At 36.6% G+C, this 20,414-nt stretch overlaps 1 protein-coding gene across 4 annotated transcripts in view; it reads left to right on the top strand.

The window, feature by feature from the left end:
* Positions 1-20,414, top strand: part of LOC117315356 (sodium- and chloride-dependent GABA transporter 2-like) — a 182,065-nt gene that overhangs the window by 57,964 nt on the left and 103,687 nt on the right. For 3 of the 4 annotated variants that reach the window (XM_033869512.1, XM_033869509.1, XM_033869510.1), the window contains one exon: positions 19,391-19,438. The exons of the other annotated variant lie outside the window; for it this stretch is intronic. The gene's annotated coding sequence lies outside the window, so the exon portion shown is untranslated. The remainder of the gene's footprint in view (positions 1-19,390; positions 19,439-20,414) is intronic. 4 annotated transcript variants of the gene reach the window in all.

Raw genomic sequence — 20,414 nt, 5'->3', positions numbered from 1 at the left:
ATGGTGGGGCTGACCCCTTTTGGGGCCTTTAAAGGGCGGGGCCAAAAGGGGTCCATTTGACAATATTGATATTAATGAATTCTTCTCTGAGACTAAGCAATGTATGACATTGATATTTCAGTAATAATATCCCTGGGAGGTTGGGATTCAAATTTATACAAATGTTGTGGTGGACATCCCCCACCCCCATCCCAAACCCTTGGGGTTTGAGGTCTTTCTCCACCCTTGGAGACTTATTTCTTTTGTTTTAATATCTTTGAAACCATTCAGATCCCCACCCCATAATCATATATACCCTTGCTGGGCATTAAGATATGAACACAATCCTGATGTAATAATAGGCACAGGGTTATTTCCCCACCCAAAGGGACTTCTAGTTTCTTTAAATACACTCATATTGAATTTTGACTTTGTTTCTGGGTTATATCTTTTAAGCAGTTGAGATCCCCACAACATAATCATTCATCAATATAAACATTATTTTGATGTTTGCTCAATTAAACCAGGAGAGCGATACAGGCCCTCTGGGCCTCTTGTTTTAATAGTACTATAGGTTTGAAAACAGCATGTGGCAATGGGGATAAGACTGTTTAAATTGTAAAACAGTATTAAATGGAATTGTTGTTTAACAGAATCAATTTAAAATATGCTTTTACGTTTTAAATATCAATACAGTAATGCTACTTATATAAAACTATATATTTTTGGACAAATTGCTGCCTGTATATACATATATTTTCCTGTGATGCATTAAGGAGCGTACAATTACGGGTCTGTGACTCGCTTGCAGTTTGCAGTAGTGTACTGCTGTCATACGTGTGGCATTCTAAAAATATCTTACTTGTGCCGTCCAGCGAAGCGTTTGTGTGTCAAACGAAAAACTTAAGTAAAAAAGTAAAAGATACTGTTAATGCCTTGGCTTTATAAGCTAAATTGCAAGCTAAAATTGTTCCGACCTCTCCCCGGGTTTTATACACCCAGATATTAAAGAAAACTGATTAGTTCTGACTTTTCACAGGAGTTATCCCTGAAATTAAGCCTGCATTTGTTGGGGGAGGTAGTGCGCCAATAGGGAGATACACATGTAGGGCTAGAATGGGAGGCAAGCTGTTGTCTCATTGCTGTCATGATGTTGGCACAGTTCTGCTTGCTGTAATATGTGGCAACAAGAAATCTTAATAAATTCATCAAATATTCATGAATGGAAAATGTAAAATTCTGTTCACTTCCAAACAGGAAAAAAATATGAATTTTCGGAGAAAGTGGACCTCTCGGATTGTTACTTGCCCCCAAACAAAATTTTACAAATTGGTCTTTGTCATTTTATGGATGGGAAACTCACGGAGACGAGTCTGATCCTCACAGTGCTCCCTTATATTATCTGGAGTTTACTTACATGTGTGGTATTAGCTGGAGGTTACTGACATGTGTGGTATTATCTGGAGTTTACTGACATGTGTGTGGTATTATCTGGAGTTTACTGACATGTGTGTGGTATTATCTGGAGTTTACTGACATGTGTGCAGTATTATCTGGAGTTTACTGACATGTGTGAGGTATTATCTGGAGTTTACTGACATGTGTGCGGTATTATCTGGAGTTTACTGACATGTGTGAGATATTATCTGGAGTTTACTGACATGTGTGCGGTATTATCTGGAGTTTACTGACATGTGTGATGTATTATCTGGAGTTTACTGACATGTGTGAGGTATTATCTGGAGTTTACTGACGTGTGTGTGGTATTATCTGGAGTTTACTGACAGGTGTGTGGTATTATCTTGAGTTTACTGACATGTGTGGTATTATCTGGAGTTTACTGACATGTGTGTGGTATTATCTGGAGTTTACTGACATGTGTGCGGTATTATCTGGAGTTTACTGACATGTGTGGTATTATCTGGAGTTTACTGACATGTGTGGTATTATCTGGAGTTTACTGACATGTGTGTGGTATTATCTGGAGTTTACTGACATGTGTGGTATTAGCTGGAGTTTACTGACATGTGTGGTATTATCTGGAGTTTACTGACATGTGTGAGGTATTATCTGGAGTTTACTGACATGTGTGAGGTATTATCTGGAGTTTACTGACATGTGTGAGGTATTATCTGGAGTTTACTGACATGTGTGATGTATTATCTGGAGTTTACTGACATGTGTGAGATATTATCTGGAGTTTACTGACATGTGTGAGGTATTATCTGGAGTTTACTGACATGTGTGAGGTATTATCTGGAGTTTACTGACATGTGTGTGGTATTATCTGGAGTTTACTGACAGGTGTGGTATTATCTGGAGTTTACTGACATGTGTGGTATTATCTGGAGTTTACTGACATGTGTGTGGTATTATCTGGATTTAACTGACATGTGTGTGGTATTATCTGGAGTTAACTGACATGTGTGAGGTATTATCTGGAGTTTACTGACATGTGTGTGGTATTATCTGGAGTTTACTGACATGTGTGCAGTATTATCTGGAGTTTACTGACATGTGTGAGGTATTATCTGGAGTTTACTGACATGTGTGAGGTATTATCTGGAGTTTACTGACATGTGTGAGGTATTATCTGGAGTTTACTGACATGTGTGAGGTATTATCTGGAGTTTACTGACATGTGTGTGGTATTATCTGGAGTTTACTGACATGTGTGAGGTATTATCTGGAGTTTACTGACATGTGTGCGGTATTATCTGGAGTTTACTGACATGTGTGTGGTATTATCTGGAGTTTACTGACATGTGTGAGGTATTATCTGGAGTTTACTGACAGGTGTGGTATTATCTGGAGTTTACTGACATGTGTGGTATTATCTGGAGTTTACTGACATGTGTGTGGTATTATCTGGATTTAACTGACATGTGTGTGGTATTATCTGGAGTTAACTGACATGTGTGAGGTATCATCTGGAGTTTACTGACATGTGTGTGGTATTATCTGGAGTTTACTGACATGTGTGAGGTATTATCTGGAGTTTACTGACATGTGTGAGGTATTATCTGGAGGTTACTGACATGTGTGAGGTATTATCTGGAGTTTACTGACATGTGTGAGGTATCATCTGGAGTTTACTGACATGTGTGTGGTATTATCTGGAGTTTACTGACATGTGTGAGGTATTATCTGGAGTTTACTGACATGTGTGGTATTATCTGGAGTTTACTGACGTGTGTGGTATTATCTGGAGTTTACTGACATGTGTGTGGTATTATCTTGAGTTTACTGACATGTGTGGTATTATCTGGAGTTTACTGACATGTGTGTGGTATTATCTGGAGTTTACTGACATGTGTGAGGTATTATCTGGAGTTTACTGACATGTGTGGTATTATCTGGAGTTTACTGACATGTGTGGTATTATCTGGAGTTTACTGACATGTGTGTGGTATTATCTGGAGTTTACTGACATGTGTGTGGTATTATCTGGATTTAACTGACATGTGTGTGGTATTATCTGGAGTTAACTGACATGTGTGAGGTATTATCTGGAGTTTACTGACATGTGTGTGGTATTATCTGGAGTTTACTGACATGTGTGAGGTATTATCTGGAGTTTACTGACATGTGTGAGGTATTATCTGGAGTTTACTGACATGTGTGAGGTATTATCTGGAGTTTACTGACATGTGTGAGGTATCATCTGGAGTTTACTGACATGTGTGTGGTATTATCTGGAGTTTACTGACATGTGTGAGGTATTATCTGGAGTTTACTGACATGTGTGGTATTATCTGGAGTTTACTGACGTGTGTGGTATTATCTGGAGTTTACTGACATGTGTGTGGTATTATCTTGAGTTTACTGACATGTGTGGTATTATCTGGAGTTTACTGACATGTGTGTGGTATTATCTGGAGTTTACTGACATGTGTGAGGTATTATCTGGAGTTTACTGACATGTGTGGTATTATCTGGAGTTTACTGACATGTGTGTGGTATTAGCTGGAGTTTACTGACATGTGTGGTATTATCTGGAGTTTACTGACATGTGTGGTATTATCTGGAGTTTACTGACATGTGTGGTATTATCTGGAGTTTACTGACATGTGTGGTATTAGCTGGAGTTTACTGACATGTGTGGTATTATCTGGAGTTTACTGACATGTGTGGTATTATCTGGAGTTTACTGACATGTGTGTGGTATTATCTGGAGTTTACTGACATGTGTGGTATTATCTGGAGTTTACTGACATGTGTGGTATTATCTGGAGTTTACTGACATGTGTGTGGTATTATCTGGAGTTTACTGACATGTGTGGTATTATCTGGAGTTTACTGACATGTGTGAGGTATTATATAGAGTTTACTGACATGTGTGAGGTATTATCTGGAGTTTACTGACATGTGTGAGGTATTATCTGGAGTTTACTGACATGTGTGCGGTATTATCTGGAGTTTACTGACATGTGTGAGATATTATCTGGAGTTTACTGACATGTGTGAGGTATTATCTGGAGTTTACTGACATGTGTGATGTATTATCTGGAGTTTACTGACATGTGTGAGGTATTATCTGGAGTTTACTGACGTGTGTGTGGTATTATCTGGAGTTTACTGACATGTGTGGTATTATCTGGAGTTTACTGACATGTGTGGTATTATCTGGAGTTTACTGACATGTGTTTGGTATTATCTGGATTTAACTGACATGTGTGTGGTATTATCTGGAGTTAACTGACATGTGTGAGGTATTATCTGGAGTTTACTGACATGTGTGTGGTATTATCTGGAGTTTACTGACATGTGTGAGGTATTATCTGGAGTTTACTGACATGTGTGAGGTATTATCTGGAGTTTACTGACATGTGTGAGGTATTATCTGGAGTTTACTGACATGTGTGAGGTATCATCTGGAGTTTACTGACATGTGTGTGGTATTATCTGGAGTTTACTGACATGTGTGAGGTATTATCTGGAGTTTACTGACATGTGTGGTATTATCTGGAGTTTACTGACGTGTGTGGTATTATCTGGAGTTTACTGACATGTGTGTGGTATTATCTGGAGTTTACTGACATGTGTGAGGTATTATCTGGAGTTTACTGACATGTGTGGTATTATCTGGAGTTACTGACATGTGTGTAGCTGGAGTTTACTGACATGTGTGGTATTATCTGGAGTTTACTGACATGTGTGAGGTATTATCTGGAGTTTACTGACATGTGTGAGGTATTATCTGGAGTTTACTGACATGTGTGAGGTATTATCTGGAGTTTACTGACATGTGTGCGGTATTATCTGGAGTTTACTGACATGTGTGAGATATTATCTGGAGTTTACTGACATGTGTGAGGTATTATCTGGAGTTTACTGACATGTGTGATGTATTATCTGGAGTTTACTGACATGTGTGAGGTATTATCTGGAGTTTACTGACGTGTGTGTGGTATTATCTGGAGTTTGCTGACATGTGTGGTATTATCTGGAGTTTACTGACATGTGTGAGGTATTATCTGGAGTTTACTGACATGTGTGTGGTGTGACGAACTTCAGTGTCATCTGCTTTGTATAAGGTGACTTGTCAATCCAACCGATGAAATTCGTGTATGGCCAGGTACCCATTTCTATTGCGTTTGATTGACAGACAGCCAAGATGGATACTATCCACCAATGACGGCGATCATGTTGATTAATCACAAAATGAAAACGTGTTGTATTCTATAAGACACTACGTAATAAAATGTACAAGTATTATGATTTTATAAAAATCATTGAAATCACATTTTTGATAGAAACAGTAACCATAAAATAGGCCAGAGTAAAAAAAAAAAAAATACTCAGTGACATGATATTAATGTGAAGACATGAAACAGCCGGTACATTTAACACCCATATTATATGGATGCCCTAAGATACGAAATATTGCAGGTTTTTGACTATGCAACCAGTATCATTACACATAATTAGTGTTATTCCCACTTTTGATCAGTTTCATATGTGGAATTAGCCAGAGTTTCTATTGGCCTCCTCTGGCACACTACGATATGAAAACGTGGAATTCTCCGACAGCTGACATGTGGCATGTCGCTAAGATTTTGGTCCTAATACAATAAAATCGGGAATGACATAACACTTACATATATGGATAAATGAGATATTTATTTACCCCAGTATACCCATTTAGTCCCATCTAGGTGTTTAATTCAGTCCTTATAGACCTCGCTTTACGCTAGTCAATATTTCATTCTGGATTCGACGCCATGTTGCTAACTATACATTGTAGGTCGCGGTCGGCCTAATTACCTAATCCATGTGCGATGATACAACTTTTATTTCTATAGATTTTACCGCTTATAATTAAGAAATTATGAATTTTTGAATTTAATATAACAGGTTTTGTGAAATAATAAGCTTAGTTTTCTTGATTCAAACTACACCAGAAATGTATGGAAATTATATCCTTACTTGGATTAAAGTTGTTTAAAAAGGATAAATGATCATCACACAGTGATTCTTAGATCTACTACTCAAGAAATAACTTCCATCAAATCTACTTTCTTTTACCTGTCAGCGACACAGCGGATTTTTTACAGTTCTTTATATATCTAAATATACTACACATTATCTATGTCCCCTCTAGACTACGACTATAGTGACAAATAAAAATATATATCATATTTTCAAGCTAAGTACAACTGGTGTTTAAATCTACGGCATTTATAAGAGATGGAAATAATTAAAACCAATGGCAAATGGTTATACCGTACGTCCCTGGTCACATCGATCATAGCGTTGATGGGTGTCAGTTATATACATGTAATTACTCCATACCGATTCATATTACAGGTAAATTTTATCGCATGAGTCAGCACCGATGAGTCCTGCTGATCCTCTGTGATCCTCTGTGATCCTCAGTGTCTCGATCGCGGAGGTTCACCGCGGCACGCTTGGTCACTGCGATCTTTGATGATTTAACCCCGGTGATCGATCGGCATAATTCGTCTATCACCAGGAAACACGGTGATTATTTCTCCATGTACACTCGTCACCATAAATCGCGGGGGAAAGGGTAGAAGTATTAAAAGCTACGGTCCTTACTGTATTATCTGGAGTTTACTGACATGTGTGTGGTATTATCTGGAGTTAACTGACATGTGTGGTATTATCTGGAGTTTACTGACATGTGTGTGGATAATTATCTGGAGTTTACTGACATGTGTGTGGTATTATCTGGAGTTTACTGACATGTGTGAGGTATTATCTGGAGTTTACTGACATGTGTGTGGTATTATCTGGAGTTTACTGACATGTGTGAGGTATTATCTGGAGTTTACTGACATGTGTGGTATTATCTGGAGTTTACTGACGTGTGTGGTATTATCTGGAGTTTACTGACATGTGTGTGGTATTATCTTGAGTTTACTGACATGTGTGGTATTATCTGGAGTTTACTGACATGTGTGTGGTATTATCTGGAGTTTACTGACATGTGTGAGGTATTATCTGGAGTTTACTGACATGTGTGGTATTATCTGGAGTTTACTGACATGTGTGGTATTATCTGGAGTTTACTGACATGTGTGTGGTATTATCTGGAGTTTACTGACATGTGTGGTATTAGCTGGAGTTTACTGACATGTGTGGTATTATCTGGAGTTTACTGACATGTGTGGTATTATCTGGAGTTTACTGACATGTGTGGTATTATCTGGAGTTTACTGACATGTGTGGTATTATCTGGAGTTTACTGACATGTGTGTGGTATTATCTGGAGTTTACTGACATGTGTGGTATTATCTGGAGTTTACTGACATGTGTGAGGTATTATATAGAGTTTACTGACATGTGTGAGGTATTATCTGGAGTTTACTGACATGTGTGAGGTATTATCTGGAGTTTACTGACATGTGTGCGGTATTATCTGGAGTTTACTGACATGTGTGAGATATTATCTGGAGTTTACTGACATGTGTGAGGTATTATCTGGAGTTTACTGACATGTGTGATGTATTATCTGGAGTTTACTGACATGTGTGATGTATTATCTGGAGTTTACTGACGTGTGTGTGGTATTATCTGGAGTTTACTGACATGTGTGGTATTATCTGGAGTTTACTGACATGTGTGGTATTATCTGGAGTTTACTGACATGTGTTTGGTATTATCTGGATTTAACTGACATGTGTGTGGTATTATCTGGAGTTAACTGACATGTGTGAGGTATTATCTGGAGTTTACTGACATGTGTGTGGTATTATCTGGAGTTTACTGACATGTGTGCGGTATTATCTGGAGTTTACTGACATGTGTGAGGTATTATCTGGAGTTTACTGACATGTGTGAGGTATTATCTGGAGTTTACTGACATGTGTGAGGTATCATCTGGAGTTTACTGACATGTGTGTGGTATTATCTGGAGTTTACTGACATGTGTGAGGTATTATCTGGAGTTTACTGACATGTGTGGTATTATCTGGAGTTTACTGACGTGTGTGGTATTATCTGGAGTTTACTGACATGTGTGTGGTATTATCTGGAGTTTACTGACATGTGTGAGGTATTATCTGGAGTTTACTGACATGTGTGGTATTATCTGGAGTTTACTGACATGTGTGGTATTAGCTGGAGTTTACTGACATGTGTGGTATTATCTGGAGTTTACTGACATGTGTGAGGTATTATCTGGAGTTTACTGACATGTGTGAGGTATTATCTGGAGTTTACTGACATGTGTGCGGTATTATCTGGAGTTTACTGACATGTGTGAGATATTATCTGGAGTTTACTGACATGTGTGAGGTATTATCTGGAGTTTACTGACATGTGTGATGTATTATCTGGAGTTTACTGACATGTGTGAGGTATTATCTGGAGTTTACTGACGTGTGTGTGGTATTATCTGGAGTTTGCTGACATGTGTGGTATTATCTGGAGTTTACTGACATGTGTGAGGTATTATCTGGAGTTTACTGACATGTGTGTGGTGTGACGAACTTCAGTGTCATCTGCTTTGTATAAGGTGACTTGTCAATCCAACCGATGAAATTCGTGTATGGCCAGGTACCCATTTCTATTGCGTTTGATTGACAGACAGCCAAGATGGATACTATCCACCAATGACGGCGATCATGTTGATTAATCACAAAATGAAAACGTGTTGTATTCTATAAGACACTACGTAATAAAATGTACAAGTATTATGATTTTATAAAAATCATTGAAATCACATTTTTGATAGAAACAGTAACCATAAAATAGGCCAGAGTAAAAAAAAAAAAAATACTCAGTGACATGATATTAATGTGAAGACATGAAACAGCCGGTACATTTAACACCCATATTATATGGATGCCCTAAGATACGAAATATTGCAGGTTTTTGACTATGCAACCAGTATCATTACACATAATTAGTGTTATTCCCACTTTTGATCAGTTTCATATGTGGAATTAGCCAGAGTTTCTATTGGCCTCCTCTGGCACACTACGATATGAAAACGTGGAATTCTCCGACAGCTGACATGTGGCATGTCGCTAAGATTTTGGTCCTAATACAATAAAATCGGGAATGACATAACACTTACATATATGGATAAATGAGATATTTATTTACCCCAGTATACCCATTTAGTCCCATCTAGGTGTTTAATTCAGTCCTTATAGACCTCGCTTTACGCTAGTCAATATTTCATTCTGGATTCGACGCCATGTTGCTAACTATACATTGTAGGTCGCGGTCGGCCTAATTACCTAATCCATGTGCGATGATACAACTTTTATTTCTATAGATTTTACCGCTTATAATTAAGAAATTATGAATTTTTGAATTTAATATAACAGGTTTTGTGAAATAATAAGCTTAGTTTTCTTGATTCAAACTACACCAGAAATGTATGGAAATTATATCCTTACTTGGATTAAAGTTGTTTAAAAAGGATAAATGATCATCACACAGTGATTCTTAGATCTACTACTCAAGAAATAACTTCCATCAAATCTACTTTCTTTTACCTGTCAGCGACACAGCGGATTTTTTACAGTTCTTTATATATCTAAATATACTACACATTATCTATGTCCCCTCTAGACTACGACTATAGTGACAAATAAAAATATATATCATATTTTCAAGCTAAGTACAACTGGTGTTTAAATCTACGGCATTTATAAGAGATGGAAATAATTAAAACCAATGGCAAATGGTTATACCGTACGTCCCTGGTCACATCGATCATAGCGTTGATGGGTGTCAGTTATATACATGTAATTACTCCATACCGATTCATATTACAGGTAAATTTTATCGCATGAGTCAGCACCGATGAGTCCTGCTGATCCTCTGTGATCCTCTGTGATCCTCAGTGTCTCGATCGCGGAGGTTCACCGCGGCACGCTTGGTCACTGCGATCTTTGATGATTTAACCCCGGTGATCGATCGGCATAATTCGTCTATCACCAGGAAACACGGTGATTATTTCTCCATGTACACTCGTCACCATAAATCGCGGGGGAAAGGGTAGAAGTATTAAAAGCTAAGGTCCTTACTGTATTATCTGGAGTTTACTGACATGTGTGAGGTATTATCTGGAGTTTACTGACATGTGTGAGGTATTATCTGGAGTTTACTGACATGTGTGAGGTATTATCTGGAGTTTACTGACATGTGTGAGGTATCATCTGGAGTTTACTGACATGTGTGTGGTATTATCTGGAGTTTACTGACATGTGTGAGGTATTATCTGGAGTTTACTGACATGTGTGGTATTATCTGGAGTTTACTGACGTGTGTGGTATTATCTGGAGTTTACTGACATGTGTGTGGTATTATCTGGAGTTTACTGACATGTGTGAGGTATTATCTGGAGTTTACTGACATGTGTGGTATTATCTGGAGTTTACTGACATGTGTGGTATTAGCTGGAGTTTACTGACATGTGTGGTATTATCTGGAGTTTACTGACATGTGTGAGGTATTATCTGGAGTTTACTGACATGTGTGAGGTATTATCTGGAGTTTACTGACATGTGTGCGGTATTATCTGGAGTTTACTGACATGTGTGAGATATTATCTGGAGTTTACTGACATGTGTGAGGTATTATCTGGAGTTTACTGACATGTGTGAGGTATTATCTGGAGTTTACTGACATGTGTGAGGTATTATCTGGAGTTTACTGACGTGTGTGTGGTATTATCTGGAGTTTGCTGACATGTGTGGTATTATCTGGAGTTTACTGACATGTGTGTGGTATTATCTGGAGTTTACTGACATGTGTGTGGTGTGACGAACTTCAGTGTCATCTGCTTTGTATAAGGTGACTTGTCAATCCAACCGATGAAATTCGTGTACGGCCAGGTACCCATTTCTATTGCGTTTGATTGACAGACAGCCAAGATGGATACTATCCACCAATGACGGCTATCATGTTGATTAATCACAAAATGAAAACGTGTTGTATTCTATAAGACACTACGTAATAAAATGTACAAGTATTATGATTTTATAAAAATCATTGAAATCACATTTTTGATAGAAACAGTAACCATAAAATAGGCCAGAGTAAAAAAAAAAAAAAATACTCAGTGACATGATATTAATGTGAAGACATGAAACAGCCGGTACATTTAACACCCATATTATATGGATGCCCTAAGATACGAAATATTGCAGGTTTTTGACTATGCAACCAGTATCATTACACATAATTAGTGTTATTCCCACTTTTGATCAGTTTCATATGTGGAATTAGCCAGAGTTTCTATTGGCCTCCTCTGGCACACTACGATATGAAAACGTGGAATTCTCCGACAGCTGACATGTGGCATGTCGCTAAGATTTTGGTCCTAATACAATAAAATCGGGAATGACATAACACTTACATATATGGATAAATGAGATATTTATTTACCCCAGTATACCCATTTAGTCCCATCTAGGTGTTTAATTCAGTCCTTATAGACCTCGCTTTACGCTAGTCAATATTTCATTCTGGATTCGACGCCATGTTGCTAACTATACATTGTAGGTCGCGGTCGGCCTAATTACCTAATCCATGTGCGATGATACAACTTTTATTTCTATAGATTTTACCGCTTATAATTAAGAAATTATGAATTTTTGAATTTAATATAACAGGTTTTGTGAAATAATAAGCTTAGTTTTCTTGATTCAAACTACACCAGAAATGTATGGAAATTATATCCTTACTTGGATTAAAGTTGTTTAAAAAGGATAAATGATCATCACACAGTGATTCTTAGATCTACTACTCAAGAAATAACTTCCATCAAATCTACTTTCTTTTACCTGTCAGCGACACAGCGGATTTTTTACAGTTCTTTATATATCTAAATATACTACACATTATCTATGTCCCCTCTAGACTACGACTATAGTGACAAATAAAAAAATATATCATATTTTCAAGCTAAGTACAACTGATGTTTAAATCTACGGCATTTATAAGAGATGGAAATAATTAAAACCAATGGCAAATGGTTATACCGTACGTCCCTGGTCACATAGATCATAGCGTTGATGGGTGTCAGTTATATACATGTAATTACTCCATACCGATTCATATTACAGGTAAATTTTATCGCATGAGTCAGCACCGATGAGTCCTGCTGATCCTCTGTGATCCTCTGTGATCCTCAGTGTCTCGATCGCGGAGGTTCACCGCGGCACGCTTGGTCACTGCGATCTTTGATGATTTAACCCCGGTGATCGATCGGCATAATTCGTCTATCACCAGGAAACACGGTGATTATTTCTCCATGTACACTCGTCACCATAAATCGCGGGGGAAAGGGTAGAAGTATTAAAAGCTAAGGTCCTTACTGTATTATCTGGAGTTTACTGACATGTGTGTGGTATTATCTGGAGTTTACTGACATGTATGAGGTATTATCTGGAGTTTACTGACATGTGTGGTATTATCTGGAGTTTACTGACATGTGTGTGGTATTATCTGGAGTTTACTGACATGTGTGTGGTATTATCTGGAGTTTACTGACATGTGTGTGGTATTATCTGGAGTTTACTGACATGTGTGAGGTATCATCTGGAGTTTACTGACATGTGTGCAGTATTATCTGGAGGTTACTGACATGTGTAATATTATCTGGAGTTTACTGACATGTGTGAGGTATTATCTGGAGTTTACTGACATGTGTGCGGTATTATCTGGAGGTTACTGACATGTGTAATATTATCTGGAGTTTACTGACATGTGTGAGGTATTATCTGGAGTTTACTGACATGTGTGCGGTATTATCTGGAGGTTACTGACATGTGTGTGGTATTATCTGGAGTTTACTGACATGTGTGAGGTATTATCTGGAGGTTACTGACATGTGTGCGGTATTATCTGGAGGTTACTGACATGTGTGTGGTATTATCTGGAGTTTACTGACATGTGTGCGGTATTATCTGGAGGTTACTGACATGTGTGCGGTATTATCTGGAGTTTACTGACATGTGTGAGGTATTATCTGGAGTTTACTGACATGTGTGCGGTATTATCTGGAGGTTACTGACATGTGTGTGGTATTATCTGGAGTTTACTGACATGTGTGAGGTATTATCTGGAGGTTACTGACATGTGTAATATTATCTGGAGTTAACTGACATGTGTGCAGTACTTAGGAAACTTTCACATTTGCTCATGTTTATATGCAAAAAAACATTTCCCCCCAATCAACACAATCATAATGCAGAAATCTGGACCACAGAAAAGATGATATGTGTGACCGTCCTGAAGAAATGTACCAGTGTTGTCTCTTAATTTATTGACACATATAATTCAATGTATAAGAATTTCTCTTTGGATTGCCCTCGAATTTTAACACACAAATTTCGCAATACTTGTATGGTACAACATAATATCCTGTTGGTCTTGATAAAAATATGTAGTGCATTGGAGTTGATATTACACTACATTTAGTTGTTTCAGTTATCAGGTTAGCATGATAAAATAGTTTGTTTGCCAGAGAATTTATGCAGAGCATCAAGGTTTTCTTGTTTTCAGTTTTAAATGATTTTAAATGGCCGACCTATTTTTGGGGCCCAAATTGATAAAAGAATTTTTCCAAAGATTATCATTTCACACCCAGATATACCATATGATTCTCTCAAAGGGTCAGGAAGACCTAGTATTGTCATGTTTTGTGTACATGCTTGTCCACCTTACTGTTGTATGTCTGTATTTTTTTTTTTTACATTTGAACTTCTTAACAAGTTCAATCAGTGGGATTTAGCTCTAACTTGCCTGATATGATCCTGACCAAGTGTTGTTATTTTTCGGGTCAGTCTTAAATTCAAGATTACCACCATCACAACAAATTTTGAATTTCTTCTTGAGGTTCCACCAGTGGAACAACTCTAACTGAGATGATACTGAGATATATTCCAGAGCAAGTTTTGTTTGATGTTTTAGTTATTCTGAAATCCAAGATAGCCACCATGGCTGCCATCTTAAAAAACACTTTTCAAACTTATTCTCAAGTACCCTCATGGCCAGCAGTACCAATAACAATCGGCACAGTATAATCAGAGAAGGTCTCTTTCGAATTTAGATATGGATATTCAGATAGACCGATATGTCTGATTCCGTACAGTGTTAACTTGGTACACTCCATTTATAAATGCCTGGCATCTTGCCAAGCTTTCTAGTGTTGACTTTATATGCAGAAAAGGAATGTTTTATGGTAAAACTGGGGACTTGTATTTTACAGTTAGATAGACAGGAGAATGTTTATGTGGAAGAGCATCTGAAGCTGTTTTAATAATAGATGGGAGTATTTTATTACGTGACAGAACGTCACTATAGTTAGTATAGTCAAGTGTTGACTTTATTCCTATATCCTGTGGAGCTCAATTGCATTTGTGGGAAAAAAATCAGCAAATTCTTCATTTTTTTATAAGATATATTTGCAAAAAGACAGCTTTTCTACCCTATTACTATATGTGGCAAACAGTAATATACATTTATCAAATAAAAATTATCTAAATTCTGGCAAAAATAATACCTCGGTAATTAAAAAAAAAAAAAACAGTGGTTATAGCATTTTTATATAGTTCAATACTTTCTAAGATCTGGTGAAAACAAATATTTTCATCCCATTTTGGATTTAAGTTTTTGAGGGCTTGTAATAATTGACTTGAAGTACATGTACAATACATGTAATCCTCCTGAAAAACACAAAGTCCTGAGTAAAGAATCAATCATTGTGAAGTGCAGTTTGTCTAGCTGTGACCCAGTGAGTTTAATTAGATTTTAAAGCTGATCATAAGAAACAGTTTCAGTTAAATGTTTATTTGACATTTGACTTTTTCAGTCATCAGTCATTCACTCTTTAATGGTTTAAACAATTTCAAAACTGGAAAATTGGAAATTTTATACAATCATGTATTGAAATTTTAATATGATGGAGTTCATTTTAAGAGCAGAGTGAACATTGGAGCCAGGAGGCCCTGTACTTTAGTTTAATATCATTGAGCAATAAAATGGTTGTAATACCCATGAAATGATGATAGCAAAACCAACTATAAGCTGATATAGAAATAATTTTGATTGTATTTTAATTATCCCTGCATTGATTATGAAATGAAGAGTTAATTCGCTTACATTGAAACTATACAGCTGACAGTTATCAACCAGCTAAAAAATGGTCTCATCAGGTGTATTATATGCCTTATCGAGCAAATAAGAAAATATTCCTTTAAATCAAATGGCTAAAAACTTTCTATAGATATCAAGGGCAGTCAACAGTAAGTGTTACTGGTTATATGATAAAGGACACAGTCAATAGTCAGTGTTACTGGTTATATGATAAAGGAAACAGTCAATAGTCAGTGTTACTGGTTATATGATAAAGGACAGAGTCAACGGTCAGTGTTACTGGTTATATGATAAAGGACAGAGTCAACGGTCAGTGTTACTGGTTATATGATAAAGGACACAGTCAATAGTCAGTGTTACTGGTTATATGATAAAGGACACAGTCAACGGTCAGTGTTACTGGTTATATGATAAAGGACACAGTCAACGGTCAGTGTTACTGGTTATATGATAAAGGACACAGTCAATAGTCAGTGTTACTGGTTATATGATAAAGGACACAGTCAACGGTCAGTGTTACTGGTTATATGATAAAGGACACAGTCAACGGTCAGTGTTACTGGTTATATGATAAAGGACACAGTAAATAGTCAGTGTTACTGGTTATATGATAAAGGACACAGTCAACAGTAAGTGTTACTGGTTATATGATAAAGGACACAGTCAACAGTAAGTGTTACTGGTTATATGATAAAGGACACAGTCAATAGTCAGTGTTACTGGTTATATGATAAAGGACACAGTCAACGGTCAGTGTTACTGGTTGTATGATAAAGGACACAGTAAATAGTCAGTGTTACTGGTTATATGATAAAGGACACAGTAAATAGTCAGTGTTACTGGTTATATGATAAAGGACAGAGTCAATAGTCAGTGTTACTGGTTATATGATAAAGGACACAGTAAATAGTCAGTGTTACTGGTTATATGATAAAGGACACAGTCAATAGTCAGTGTTACTGGTTATATGATAAAGGACACAGTCAATAGTCAGTGTTACTGGTTATATGATAAAGGACACAGTCAATAGTCAGTGTTACTGGTTATATGATAAAGGACACAGTCAACGGTCAGTGTTACTGGTTATATGATAAAGGACACAGTCAATAGTCAGTGTTACTGGTTATATGATAAAGGACACAGTCAACGGTCAGTGTTACTGGTTATATGATAAAGGACACAGTCAACAGTCAGTGTTACTGGTGGTTATATGATAAAGGACACAGTCAATAGTCAGTGTTACTGGTTATATGATAAAGGACACAGTCAATAGTCAGTGTTACTGGTTATATGATAAAGGACACAGTCAACGGTCAGTGTTACTGGTTATATGATAAAGGATGAGATGATCCTGAGCTGATGCTGACCAATTGTTCTTATTTTTTGGGGAAGGTAAGAAATCCAAGATAGTGCCATGATTTTCATCCTTAAAAACGCATTTTGAACTTAATCTCAAGATTCAACAGTTGTTACAAGCTAGTTCATGGTGTGTTATAGTCAGTTGACCATTTAGCCCTGTGGGCCTCTTGTTCTCTCTATTATATTGTATATAAGGCTGAAAATGTACTAACATTTATTTTAGGTCATTTATTTGTGATATATGTTTTTATTGGTATAGAATGCACTACCTTGCTTTAGTATTTATAGTAATTTCTACCACAATACCCTGTGTTATTCAACTCTCAGACCATCAGTTAATCATTACAGCTGTTGATTAACAATCTGTTTATACCACACGTGGTATAAACTCTGTACGCATTTTGATTGGCTAACACGGTGAACTTTGACCCAAGCTGCAATTGTTATTGACGTCATCAATAATCTAATGACGTCACATCACCGGGTCCCGGACGTCACAGGTACACTTTATTTGCATACGCGAAATTATACTTGGCCACGTTTCCCTTTGATTCAAGCCGATATTATTGTGGTAGAAACAGGTCACACGACTCGAAATTGTTGGATATGGAATTTATTTCACACTCGTAAGTTATTTTTTAAAAGTTGCAAAAAACACTTTCTAAAGCTTGTGTCTTTTGTAACTTTTAAAAAATAACTTACTCGTGTGAAATAAATTCCATATCCAACAACCACTCGTTGTGTAACCTCTATTTAAATGATAGCACTTTGCAAGCAAATATTTCATTGCTTGGTCTCAAAGTATGGATCAGATCCTTTTTCCTTCTGCCATTAAGACTCCGCTGTACTTTTCCATCTGGGCCAACAAGTGATATAAGTTATGAACTTGTTTAACAATTGTTTTAGAATAGATAAGTTTCATTTTCATGATGTCCGGAGGGGCAAACACTTATAACTCCTCAATGAACAGGATGTGTTCTTCTGAGTTTGACTCTATAGGTATAAACGGCTCAGACTTTGTCAAGTAGGAATCATTGTGTGTACCCGACACTGAGCACTTGGGTTTAGTGTTATCTGGTGAGGATGGGAGAAGTTGTATGAAATCAATGTCTTGCAGCTTTAAAGACCAATTCATCTTGACCTTATTATATTTTAGTATTAATTGTGTCCTAGAGACCTTGTTAATTACTTTGGTTATCCTAAAATAAGAAGGATGCTTATTTTCGGATAACTACGTATATAGTAACATACATTTAACCTAAGGGAGGGTTTTAAATGTTTGTAACTGTAGTTATCCTAAAATAAGTACCATCCCTAAGTTTAAATGTTTGTAACTGTAGTTATCCTAAAATAAGTACCATCCCTTAGTTTAAATGTTTAATTGTAACTGTAGTTATCCTAAAATAAGACGTACCATCCCATAGTTTAAATGTTTGTAACTGTAGTTATCCTAAAATAAGTACCATCCCTTAGTTTAAATGTTTAATTGTAACTGTAGTTATCCTAAAATAAGTACCATAGTTTAAATGTTTGTAACTGTAGCTATCCTAAAATAAGTACCATCCCTAAGTTTAAATGTTTGTAACTGTAGTTATCCTAAAATAAGTACCATCCCTTAGTTTAAATGTTTGTAACTGTAGCTATCCTAAAATAAGTACCATCCCTTAGTTTAAATGTTTGTATAACTGTAGTTATCCTAAAATAAGGACACTGTAGTTATCCTTAAATAAGTACCCGTCCTTAGTTTAAATGTCTGTTTCTGTATTTAACCTAAAATTAGCTCCTTCCCTTAGTGAAAAGTTTGTTACTGTATTTAACCTAAAATAAGCTCCATCCCTTAGAGTAAGAGTTTGCACCATATTTATCCTCAAATATTAGCTCCCTCCTTTAGTGTAAAATTTTGGTACTGTATTTATCCTCAAATAAGTCCTTTCTCTTAGTCTATAAGATTAGTACAGTAATTTTCCTCATATAAGCCCCTTCCTTCAGTGCAAAAGTTTCCAAGAAAACATGGTGAAATGCTTAATTCTCCATGGACCCCCATTCTCGGCCATTCACCTGTATATATATTTCACTCTCTAGTCAACCTAGCCATCCAAATGTGCTCTGTTTATATTGATACAACATTGTTTATGTAAAAATATATCTTATCATTGTGGTACATTGACCACAAGGTTAATTTACCATGGTGGTCAAAATAGTTTTGATTAGTCATTGTACAAGTATTACTATTTCTCATTGAGACAAAATGCCAGACACTTTAATCACACATATGCTACTATTTTGTTTCACTTATAAAGATAGATATATATACATAGATGTGAGAAAAAGTCCTGTCCTTTCAACATGACTCATGTCCTTCCTATTGACGAGTGTTTTGTGGGTGTTATACAATGACTGTAAATTAGACAGTCACTTTATATTAATAAAAATGTTACATGTGGTTTACATCCTTTTTTTTCCATAGGATGAGAGAAGAGTGATGAATGACTGATACACTTGACAGTGATCCTCGGTTTGTATATTCTAGTGACTTCCCTTGAAAGCCTAGGTGTTTTATGCTGTTGAATGACAATTAAACTAACTTTCTAACTATGAGAGGTACTCGCATATTGTTTCATGACATTGACTTATTGAAAAGTTCATTCATTATACCCCCGCAACGAAGTTAGTGGGGTATACTGGAATCAGGTTGTCTGTCCGTCCGTCTGTCTGTCTGTAGACACATTTTGTCTGGACAACTCCTCCTAAACCAATGACCCGATTTCAATCAAACTTCACACAAATATAGAGGACCATGTGTAGATGTGCTTGCCACTTTCATTTTCTCAAAATTATGTCTATGTAAGTTATGTAAGTTTGTCCGGACAACTCCTCCTAAACCGATGGGTTGATTTCAATGAAACTTCACACAAATATTAATGATCAAATGTAGATGGGCATGCCACTTTCTTTTTCACAAAATTATGGTTGCTATGGCAACTGGTCACTATAAACAGGTTTTCCGATAAGAACCATAACTTTAAGTTTGTCCGGTCAACGACAACTCCTAAACCAAAGGGCCAATTTCAATGAAACTTCACACAAATATAGAAGACCATGTGTAGATGTGCATGCCACTTTCTTTTTCTCAAAATTATGGTTGCTATGGCAACTGGTCACTGAATTCTCTTTATTGTGAACAACCCATATTTCAGACATATCGGCATGCACAGGTTATCTTAGTTGGCCTTTAATTAAACAAATTCACCATTGACTTGTGCAGATTGCGGGGGTATTAGTCAGCCATCCTGGCGACAGTTCTAGTTCATTTTTGTTTGATTATTTAACTATTCATGATCATCATTCTTTCAACCAATCCTTCATTCGTTTGTTTATTTGTTTGTTCATCATTCACTGGATAAATGGTAAAAACATAGACAATAAAATGACAGAAGGATAAAAATGATTTGAAATAGGATCAAGTATGATGCATTACAATGGCAATGATT

The sequence above is a fragment of the Pecten maximus genome, chromosome 17 (assembly GCF_902652985.1).
Source record: "Pecten maximus chromosome 17, xPecMax1.1, whole genome shotgun sequence".
NCBI classification, from domain to species: Eukaryota; Metazoa; Mollusca; class Bivalvia; order Pectinida; family Pectinidae; genus Pecten; species Pecten maximus.
This window is presented reverse-complemented; position numbering and strand designations above follow the sequence as displayed.